Source organism: Myotis lucifugus, unplaced genomic scaffold (assembly GCF_000147115.1).
Source record: "Myotis lucifugus unplaced genomic scaffold, Myoluc2.0 scaffold_16, whole genome shotgun sequence".
Classification (NCBI taxonomy): domain Eukaryota; kingdom Metazoa; phylum Chordata; class Mammalia; order Chiroptera; family Vespertilionidae; genus Myotis; species Myotis lucifugus.
Genome location: NW_005871064.1, coordinates 2,903,444 through 2,915,088, shown reverse-complemented (window position 1 = coordinate 2,915,088; position 11,645 = coordinate 2,903,444).

Genomic DNA, 11,645 nt, shown 5'->3' with positions numbered 1-11,645 from the left:
CTAAGAATTCAAATAGGCTAAAAATAAGCAAGGATTGAGGGTTGGAATGAGATTAGGCACTTTGGTATCTATATGATTTTATGTCTAACCTCTTGTTAAGGAAGTCCCAATAGATAAGTGAAAGGGCCGGAAAGATGCCTGAGATTGTAAAGTGAGCAGACAATGGTGTTGAGGGCCCTTCTCCCAGGAAAGCTTGATGGACAGGAAAGATCTGTAAGGCCTAGGGACTCAGGTGCAAAGGCTGTTAATGGACTTAGAGGGGGAAGGAGGGAAAGACCAGAGTTTTAAGGAGATTGGATGTGGCCGAAACGATCCATGATGATAAGGATGTAAGACTGGACCCAGTCAGGGTGCTGGCAGGGTGCGCATGCTCCTCAGTGCCCTCCTGTCTCCAGACTGGCCATCTCCTAAGCCTGACCCAACAGAAATTAGTGTAGGATTGGGACTAGCATTATTTTCCCCTGATGCCAAAGTAATACCTGGTCATGAGCTAATGTAGCAAATACAGAAAGAATCAAAGGAGGAAGTAAAAAACACCTGTAATCATCTTCAGATAAAGTTGCCAGATTTACAAAAAAGAGAGAAAGAAAGAAAGAAAGAAAGAAAGAAAGAAAGAAAGAAAGAAAGAAAGAAAGAAAGAAGAGAAGTGCAACATTTGGGCTATATATGCACTAAACAATTACTTGTAGTTTATCTGTAATTTAATTGGGCACCCTGTATGTTACCTGGCAATGCTACCTTCAGAAGTGACCACATGGTTGGCTTCACTTGCCATCTCCCTATCCATTTCTGAACCCCCTCAGCCTTGGCACCCTTCCTCAACTACATGGGACTCTGTGCTTTGAACCAAATTTATCTGAACCCTCACGAAGTTCTGGGCTTCCCAATGCCACTGTTTCTCCCAGAAGTACCAGCTCGCACGTCCTCCCCAGGGTCAGCGGCAGTGACTCCCATCCTGAGGGGCGGGGGTGGGGAGGGATTGGTCCTGGGCCCGCCCCTCTGCAGGCACCGAGAGAGCAGGTCCCTGATCCCAGGGCAGCTGATGCCAGCCAGGCCCACACCAGCACCCTGAAAGAAGCCAGGTACCTGGCCCAGGGTGCTCCTACGAGGCTACACTATTATCCAACGTGTGCTCAGTTTGGCTCCCCATTCGGCCACTTTCAACATGACCAGCCTCACGCTGCCAAAGTCACAGGGACACAAAAGGGAATCAGACCAATTCTGAGTTTGCCTTCAGCCTATGCCCACTCTATCCAACCCCCCAGTTGGGTCCTTGGGCCTGGGCACCTGCTGTTCCATCCTTAGGAATTCCTTCCTTCTCTCCCTTCCCCCTCCAGGCCCTTACAGATCTTTACCTCAGGCCGAAGGTCATCCCTCAGAAGCCCAGGGCCCTCCTTGTCACCCCCACACCCAGCACCCCCTTCTCCCACTCTGCAACACACCTCAGGTTTTCAGGGCCCTCAAAAACTTTTTTTCAAAACTCTCTTTTTTCTATCTCAGGAAAGGGGCTGTCAAGGGTTAATGAGCTATTCCAGTGGGGGGTGGGGTAGGGGCTGAAGGAGAGGAGATAACGTGGGGTTATTTTCTCCCTTCTCTTTCCTCTTAGAGGAGGCCAGGTCTATTTATTTTTCTTTTATCTGAGAGTATTTTGGGCGCCCCAATTCCTAGCCACACTCCTGCCTCCAACCTCTCTATACTTTGCATATCACCACAGGGCTTTGCATCTCCCATATATTGAACAGTGTTTCGGTCTTTCTTGCTTTTTCTTTTTTTTAAATGAATGGCTGTGCCCCAGGGAAATTTATTTCAGCAGATCATTTCCTGTTTCCAACTTTAGAAAAGAGGGCGAGGCCCTGTTGAAAACCAAGTTAATCAATACGGTTAGAAGAGAAAACAAGGCCACCCCGGGTCGTTACTGAAGCGATCCCTGTCAATTCTGCATTCAAGATATTGACACATACAAGTGCTTAGTAAACCAGAAGCTGCTTTCCCACTGCATTAAGCGGTCCTCGCTAAAATAATTACCTTATTTCACAGGAACATGCTATTAACCCCAATCCCAAATTCAATTCTGTAGACGCTGGGCATTAGATTAACTGTAATCCTTTAATCCACCTTCATCTCCACCCCATCCACCTCACTTGACTACTGAAATGGAAAAGTCCATCAGGCTGAGGCTCACTGGCCAATTCTAAGAGGCACCTAAACCTTCCCGGGGAGAGGGGGCTCATGGCAGAGAAGGGAGCTCCAAGCAGCCCCAATGTTGAGTTCATTTGCTCCTGATGCATTTAGAGTTTAGCACCACCAACAAAACAAGACTAACATCAAGCAAAGAGTGAACAGTTTGGTACAAATAATAATTTTTCTTTACCTCTCCCTTTGTTTTTTATTTTTTTAAATGTTAAAATGACCTACCTGCTCTTTGTTTTTAAAAGAACCCTCAAGCCCAGCTGGCATGGCTCAGTGGTTGAGTGTCAACCCGTGAACCAGGAGGTCATGATCCAATTCCCGGTCAGGGCACATGCCTGGGTTGCAGGCTTAATCCCCAGTGTGGGGCGTGCAGGAGGCAGCCAATCAATGATTCTCTCTCATCATGGATGTTTCTATCTCTCTCTCCCTTGCTCCCTGAAATAAATAAAAATATATTTTTAAAAAAATCAAGAACCCTCAAATCACATAGAAATAAGAAGTAAAAATCACCATAATTTTTCTATTGAAAATTAAAAACAAAAGAAACCACTTTTAAAGCTTGCAGGGAACCCGAGGCCTCTGGTTTTCAAACCCCAGGGGACACCCTAATGCTCAGAAGTACCGATTGGGAAGTAAGACATAGGGCTTTGAGCCCCTTAGAGGAAGGTGAGCCGTGTCCCTGACATTCCTTCATTGATTTGTTGTTATTTCCAAGTAGAAATAAATCTTAGGGTGTTTGAGGACAACTGAAGGAGGCAAAGGTGAGGAGAGCCGCAGCTGCTATTCAAGGCCAAAGCCAAAGGAGTTCTTGGATAAATACAAATTGTGGAGCCCCACCAGCTCCAGCTCCCTGCTCCCTCCCCACCTGCAGGTCCCTCCCTACAAAAATCTTTGTCCTGAGTGGGAGCCCCGGGGCCAGAGACTACATTCTTGTCTTGCCTCCAACCCCCCACCTCCTGGCTAAGGACTCAGTACAGGTTATTGCACTTTTGGGTCCTCCGCTCTGCTGGATCAAATAGAGAAGATAAACATTTTATGTTCCTGAAGGCAGGGGGCTTATACAAAGAATGCACTCAAGGTGCCCAGCATTACATTTGCCCTTAAATAGAAGACAGGGAGCAGGCATCGGAATACAGAGGAGACACAGAATGAGTCCCTCTAAGGCCCATCCTTAGAGGGATCTGACGACAGTGGTCCTCGCTGTAAAAAGCCTCACTGCCCCATCACCACAGGATGGAGTTCCAGCCCTCACAGCCCACTTCCACGGCCAGGCCTCCCCACCACCCTCAGGCCACGAGTGAGCTTCGTATAGCTTCTCCTGCATGACCTGCTATCTTATATCTCCATCTGGAGCTGGTCAGCCTGGTGGCACATGGGTGCTAACAACAGGCTGGAGTCTGGCGGCATGGTCTAGACAGGGCCAGGATCCCAGTGCATGCACCCCCAGCACACGTCTGCTCTGGCTTTCCCATCCAGCCTGTGTTCCTCTCTTCTGTTATCTGCCTGGGCCCTGAATACCTTTGAGTCTGAGGTCACTGACCATCCTACCCATGCCAGGCACATGGACCAACCTTAATACTCACGCCTCCCGCTGAAATGAGAACAGGCCTCTCCCCAAGGGCCACACTAAGCCTCTCACCCCTTGGTCTCCAGCCTCAGAAGCCAGAAGAGCAAGGTGGATGGATGCACAATGACAATGGTCTTCCAAAAACTCTAGGCCTGGAGCAGGAGCCTGTGCTCGGGCTCCCAGCTCCCCAGCATCTGTCTCCCTCTCTCTCCCACTCCTCTTCCTCCTACCCTCTCCATCCCCCTCCTGTCCTCCTCCGCCCCTCCCCAGCAGAATCCAGGCAGCACAGCACAATTAACCCCCAGACTGACCTTCCATCACTGCGCCGGGCTGGGTCAGGCTGCACTTCCATTAGTGCCTCCTCTCCATCTTGGTCCTGCATGACGGGAGCCCAGAGCCTGCCACGCAGGAGCCGTCACTGGCCAGTTGAAGCCTTGGCCTGTAACAGCCTTTGCTCCAGGCTTCCTTTGCTTTCCTCCGGCCGTTGCCTGACTCCTCTTCCTATTCCCCCCATTCCTACATTTAACTGAGGGCTAGAGAGGATCACTCAGGTGACTCTGAGCGTGGTGCCAGCTCGAAGACCACCCACCTCACTCCTCTTGGAAGGCAGCAGCCTGTGGCCATGGCGGAGGGTGGGTTCCCTGTGTGGAGCCCACATCAAGTGCTACAACCTCAGGAGGTGGTTCTCAAAGCAGGCATCAGAAACGCCTAGAGGGCTTGTGAAACCCCGAGGCCTGGGCCCCACCTGCAGCCTGATTCAGGAGGTCTGGGGCGAGGCTGGAGAATTAGCTTGTCTAACAAGTTCCCAAGTCAGGCTGATGATGCTGGCCGAGGGAACACACTTCGAGAACCACCACTGGCATTGTCCTCCAGAGAAACTCGAGGCTGAGAGAGTCTTCTTCAGGCACCCCTGAACCCCCACCCCCACCCCCACCCTCAACCTTGAGGAGGGCTTCCCTGCAGGGAGGTGAGGGTCCTCGGCCCCTGCTGGTTAACCTGTGAGGAGAATCTAGACTCTCCTGCCTCAGTGTCCCTTCCCTCTTCCTCTCGCTCATTTGTTCTGTCTCGTCTGCCTCATTTTCCATCTCTCCCCGCTCTGGCTTTGTGTCTCTGTCTCTGGGCCTCTCCACACACACACACAGACACACACACACACACACACACACACACACACACACTTCCCAGCAGCGAGTTGGCATCAGATCTGTAGAGCGAGCGCGCAGCCATCTGGAGATGCTGGGCGCCTGACTGACATTTGCTAAAATACAGGCGGTGGGAAGACTCTGGGCAAAGAGACCAATTTGTTAATTTAATTGAGTCGCAAACAACCAGGAAGCCAACAGGGTTTTACGAAACCTATTAGGTGTTCTCAGAATCACCCCAAGAGGGGGGCCTGGAGGAGGCTGCGCTCTGTGGGCCCATCCCCCGCTGCCGGGGTCAGGCAGATTGGCCTGTGCTGGGTGCAGCTCCCAGGTGTGTGTGGAGGGCAGGGGGACGCTGTGGAGGGGCTTGTCTGGGGGAGTGAACGCCATTAGTGACCCCCCATCCCTTTCCTGGGCTGGCGCAGCACTACCACCGCCTGTTCCCCAGAGGCCTGTCACCGGCCTAGGAGCCTCCCTCGTCCCCTGCCCAGGAGCAACCCACAGCTGATGGCTGATGGGCCTGCGGTACCAAACCTGACCTCTCACAGTGTTTGCCCGTAACTGAGGGGTTCCCTGGGACGAAGAACTCTCACTGCTAAAACGAAGACAGCTCCAGGCAAGCTGCACCCCTCGGCCAGTCCCTCCCACCCCCCACCTCACCCTCACCTTCACCCCTATCAGGCTGAGAACAGACTTCAGCAGAAACTACGTCCTTTGCTAAGGTCCTTCGGGCCAGGTTCTGCTCCTCTCCCTCCTGAGAGCACTCCCCGAATCAATCACACCTGCCAAATCCTTGCCTCGGGCTCTGCTTCTAATGAACCCAGCCTAAGACATCCATCTTCCAACCTGATCGCCACCGATAACAAACTACACCTAACAAGCATCGGCGCTTCTAATGGTTCTGATAAAGAATGATCGAGGGTAATCCTAATAATAGATATTGACTGACTTTCAGGGGGCCTCCTGGTTTCCCTGTGATACCTTCTAACTCTTGCTGGTTATCGAAGAATTTGTGTCTTAGTTGCGTAGAAAGCAGGGGGCTTGAGGCCGGGAATCATTCATCTTCTCTACCTTTATGTTAGGTCCTTACTGCATAGTCTACACTGTCCTAAGCTCTGTGAGGGAAAGAGAAATGAGAAAGACACAGCCCGTGCCCTCCGGAGCAGCTGTGCTGATAAGACGGTTTCACGCACCACATGTTAGAAGGGCCACATGCCCATAAGCAAGTACTTGCTTTCTCCAGGCCTCCTTCTCCTTGACTGTGAAATGCAGAGAAAACATGTAGTGTGCTGGGGTTTGCTGAGGTGGTGAGGCTGTGTGAGTAGAGAGGAGGCTTGGGGGTGCCTGGCTGGCTTCCTGGCAGAGGGGTGCAGCTGGGCTCTGAATGGGAGAAGGGTTACGGCAGGTGACAAGGAGAGAGCAGAGACCTCCCAGGAGACCACAGTCTAGGGCAGGGAGATGCGGGTGCATTTGGAAGTCTGGGAGGGGATGTTTTTCTGGGGGGAAGGTTTGCGTAGGAAGAAGGGGTTGAGGTCTGGGGACCTTGGCTCAGCACTGAGGAGAAAGTGCCCTGTTCTAAGGGCAAAGAATGAGAATGGGTCCAACAAACTGGTCCTTCTGGGGAAAAGAGACTGGGCTACACCTTCTCTGATGGCTGAGTGTCACCTGCTCCTCTGAAAAATGTGGTTCCTGATGGAGATCTGGTCTGTCACACAGGGAGTTTGGGGCTCAGGCAGGCCTAGTCTCTTCCCTCCCCTCCTCCAGGACAACCATAGAAAGGATATAAAACACTGGCAAAGACTCATCAACAAGAGATGCTCTGCCCTGCCTCCTCCCTCTGGACAACCCTCTGGTCTCTCCTGCCCTCAGACCCACATTACTGCTGACGGCAGTGTCTCTGCTCCGCCCCCCTCCCGGACTCGCTGCAGACGACTTCCCGAAACACCACTCGCAGCATGTCTCTCTCCATCCAGAGGACAGTAGTCTCCCCGCTGCCCTTGGGATTCGCTTTCAAAGCCCTCTACGCTCCAACCGCCCTTCTCTCCCCTCCCTCCCTCCAGCTCAGCTTCTTATCCACAGGCCCTAACTCAGTCAAGCGGCCGCGTCTCAAGCCACCTCATGGAACTTTGCTTTGAGTCTTTGTTCAAATTTCTCTTTCTGCCGGAATATCTTGCTCCTTTTCTAGTCCCACCCATTCTTCTCAGAGCCCCCAGAATGTCTCCTCTTACGACGTCTAACCGCATTGGCTCACCTGTCCTAAATTTCTCCATCCTCCACGAAGATGGCCACCAGGTGCTTTCATTCCCGCAGGGTACGCTGCTCCTCCCTCCAAAGCTGGAGCCCACTGGTCCTCCCTTAGCAACCGAGCTGGCCTCGTGACTGGCTTTGACCAATGGAACTCAGTCGAAGCAATTCTGGCCTTAAGGGACCAGGCACTTCCCTTTCAGAGTCGAGTCGTAGAGCCCTAGGAACCAGGCGAAGAAGTCTAACTGCCCTGCTAGAGAGAAGAGGCCACATGAAGAGAGAAAGAGGGGCCTAGGCGACCCAGCCAATCCGGCTGTAGCCCCAGGTAAAGCTGCCCCAACTGACGCCATGCAGAGCAGAGAGCTTCTATCCTGAGTGCCCTGACCAAATTGAGCCACAAGCAAATAAATGGCTGTTGTCTTAGGGTGTTTGGAGTCAGCTCCCACTTTGGTCCACATCCTGGCTCTGCTGTTTAAGAACTGCTTACTACCAGGCTTTGTCCTCTGTACCTTTACACATATTAGCTCACGGAGAGGGCGCCATGATTACCCCCACCCCACGGGGAATTAAGTGATTTGCCAAGGCCCACGACATGGAAGTGATGCAACTGGGCCATCCCCCAAGCCGGCTGAGCTCACAGCCCAGACTCCTGATGATTGCTTACTCGTTATATGAGCTGCGTGACCATAAGCAAGTACTTACTTTCTCCAGGCCTCCTTCTCCTTGACTGTGAAATGCAGAGAAAAATATGGAATTGGTTGGGAATGATGGTTTATAAAGATTAAATGAGGCGGCTCATGCATGGGCTGGGCAGTGAGCAATTGCTCATGAAATACTGGTTCCCTTTCCCCTGGTGTGATGTAGAAACCGTCTCCTAGTCTCCTCCCAACAAACACTGTTGAAATCCTGAAACCTCAACTCTTAACTTATAAATAACTAGTAGCCCTGCGCACGAATCCGTGCACCAGTAGCTCGCCAGTAGCTCGCTGCCACCCTCCAGTAGCTCTCCGCCTGCTGCCCCGCCCTCCTGTAGCTCCCTCGCTCCCCCCCTCATAGCTTGCTGCCCTGCCCCCTCCTATAGCTCTCCGCCGCCGCCTGCTTGTAGCTCGCTGCCCCACCCTCCTGCTGATCCGTGATCCGGTCATTATGTGGTCGGTCGTTACGCTTCATGGCATAATGACCATTTGCATATTACATCTTTATTATATAGGATAGTGCCAGGCTAACCCATAAAACTGGCTTAGACCATGATGCACCTGAAACTCTGTACATATTTATTAGAAAAAAGATAATAATAGAAAATAAAATTGACAATTAAATAAACAAAGGGAGTAAGAAGGGGATTTTTCTTTCTTTAATAATAGCATAGGGTTCCAAGGGGTGGGGTGATAAGATAGGGAAGGGCCATGCTAACCTTGACCTTAAGCTCGAGGAAACCTCAGACACTGCCTGTGGATTTGGGGCAAATGTTGCTGGCTGTTCGGAAGCAGGGAGGGGAACTGGTCACAATGTGAATATGAGACTTGAACTCTATGCTCTGCTTCCTTCTGCCCCTTACAGGGTGGCTGGCAGGGTTTGCTCTGAGGAGCCACTACCACTTATTGAGGTCATGAATGGTTTCCTTATACCTGCTTCTGCTCACATGGATGCCACTCTCTCAGAGAACCCCATAGGTGTTCCTCACCCATGCTGGGCCTGGTGTATAAAAATTACGGTTTAAAGTCACATGATCTACAGCACAACTGCACTGGCTGCTAACTTGTTTCTTTACCATATAATTTATTCGGGTTTGTGCTTGTTCATTTGCGGCTTACTTCACAACAATTTTTAAAGTAAAAATTCCTTTCTCTAATTTTTTATATTTTCTTGTTAGATTTAAACCTGGTTCGTGTCAGCAGAAGTATTTCACATTTAGTGGACCCATTCGTTAATAGATCAGTGTTTATCTTCTTTTTTGTTGGTTTTATACTAATGTTTTCAGATGCATTCATGACCTTTCAACCTCCTCACAATTTTAGCGTCTACTGAAAAAGTGATCATGGTCCAGTTGCACACCAAATTTTTCTGAATTTATATTGTGTTTTTCATGCAGGAAGTTTATTAACAGGAGATCCTATATCATAAAACCCTAATATGCAAATTGACCAAACAGTGGAATGACCAGTCGCTATGACGCACACTGACCACCAGGGGGCAGACGCTTAACGCAGGAGCTGCCCCTCGGTGGTCAGTGCACTTCCACAGGAGGAGCATTGCTCAGCCAGAAGCCGGGCTCGAGGCTGGCAAGTGCAGCAGTGGTAGCAGGAGCCTCTCCCACCTCTGCAGCAGTGCTAAGGACTCCCGAGGGGTCCTGGACTGCAAGAGGGAGCAGGCTGGACTGAGGGACCACCTCCCCACCCCCAGTGCATGAATGTTGTGCACCAGGCCTCTAGTGGCTATATAAAGTGTGGTTGATTCACATGACAGAATAGTATGCGACAATAAAAATGAACAAAGTGAAGATGCACTCGACAACATAGATGAATCTCACAACATAATGTTGAATGAAAGCAACATGTATGGTAATGATTTAGTGATGCACTACTGGGTGAGAAAACAGACAGAAACCTGAGAAAGGGATGGACTTGGGAGCTTCTGGGGCAATGTACCACTTCCAGAGAAACAGAACCAATAGGATGTGTATATACACAGAAAGAGATTTATTATAAGGAACTGGCTCACGTAGTTATGGAGGCTGACAAGTCCAAAATCTGCAGGATGAGCTGGAGGCTGGAGACCCTGCGGAGCCCATGTTTCTGTCTGAGTCCGAAGGCAGCACAGCATGCTGGAGCGTTCGCTCTTGCTGGGGGAGGCCAGTCTTTTTTTGTTCTAGTCAGGACTTGAACTGGTTGAGTGCGGCCCACCCACATTTGGAGGGCAATCTGCTTTACTGAAAGTCTACTGATTTACATGTTCACCTCATATTTTTAAAAAACTCCTCCCAGAAACACCGAGAATAATGTTTGACAAACATTAGTCAAATTGACACAAAATTAACTACCACAGTGGGTGTCACATGCCACCTGATTTACTCCTCACACAGCCTCCAGAGTTGGTTATTTCTAACCCCTCTTTGTACAGAGCATGTGAGTACCTTGCCCAAGGCTGCACAGCTGGTAAGCAGCAGAGGCAGGAGTTAAACCGCAGTCAATGGGACACCAATACTAACGGTGAGCAAGTCTTTTTTTTACCCCCCATGAAAACCAAGCTAAGAAAAATGAAAATACTTATAGGCAACGTATTTTCATCCCAAAGGAAAGTAACTTGGTTGAGTCTCATGGGGAAAATGTATTTTAAAAACACAATGATCCAACGTATTGATGGGAAATTGCCTCTGCATTTTAGTGGCTAAATGTCCTGCCTGGGCATGTGTGAGAGGAGCAGCCTCCTAGCATTTCAGCCTGCTGGAGGAAGTGGCTGTGTGTTGTGCATGCCTGTGCTCTGGCACATACCAGAAAGGAGACCCGGGATAAGCCGGCTTAGTTTTAGGTGGAAGAGAATCCCACAGATAGGCTCGGGGAAACTTCAGGGCGCTGTCCAAGGCTCCAGCGGCTGATGATGCTGGCTTCCTAATCATGGCTCATCGCACTTCAAAGCTTCAGGCGAGCCTTTCCCTGGAGGTAGAGCATTAGGAGCACAGCACTTAACTTTATCAACCTTGACCCCAACGCTTTCTGGAGGTTACGAATGCCATGAACTCAGAAAGAGCAAGAAGAAGTCGAGGGGGAGGAGGGGAGGAGGGAGGGTGGGGAAAGAGTGAGTGAAGAAGGGAGAGAGGAGAAGAGGCAGGGGAGATGTTTTCTGAGAAAAATGGAAAAGGGTGGGAGCGAGAAGCTGGTTAAAAATATCTGATGTTTGAGAAGGAGAGTATGATGAGCTTAATGGGTCCAAAGAGTGATGAAAATGAGGGGGCAGGATGAGGGGACCAAGACTGACAAGGGTATGTATAGTTCCGCTGTGGAAGCAGGAAAGATGGCACCCATGGAGATGGGGCCGGGCAGTTTGGGGACCAGAGGAGAGTGGGAGTGTGGTCAGTGGGACTGGGGGGGGTGGTCTTGGCGATATGGCCAGGGCACTGTGCAACCATCCTGATGTGCATATGGCTCATTGTCTTCTTTACAAGTTGTATGCTAAGAGCACAGCCATTAGCATGGGCTCCACAAAACTCTGAAATTGAACTTACAATAATGTTACTGTAACGCCGTATCAACAGTAATGCCAACCTTATTTATGTGACATTTATGTGATGTTGGTGGAAAGAGGGTGCTTTTCCTTTCTCATAAGGTTGCAGGAGAATCAGATATGGTAATGAGGATGAAGTTAGTCACTGTTTTGGGTCCGTACATTTCTCTCTTGGGTGACTTGGAAGTATCTGAAGGGAATGGGGCACAGTGGGGAAGAGCAGAAACAGAGAGATCTGGGAATCAGACTGCGGGTGAAATCACGGTGCTCCCCTCACTGAC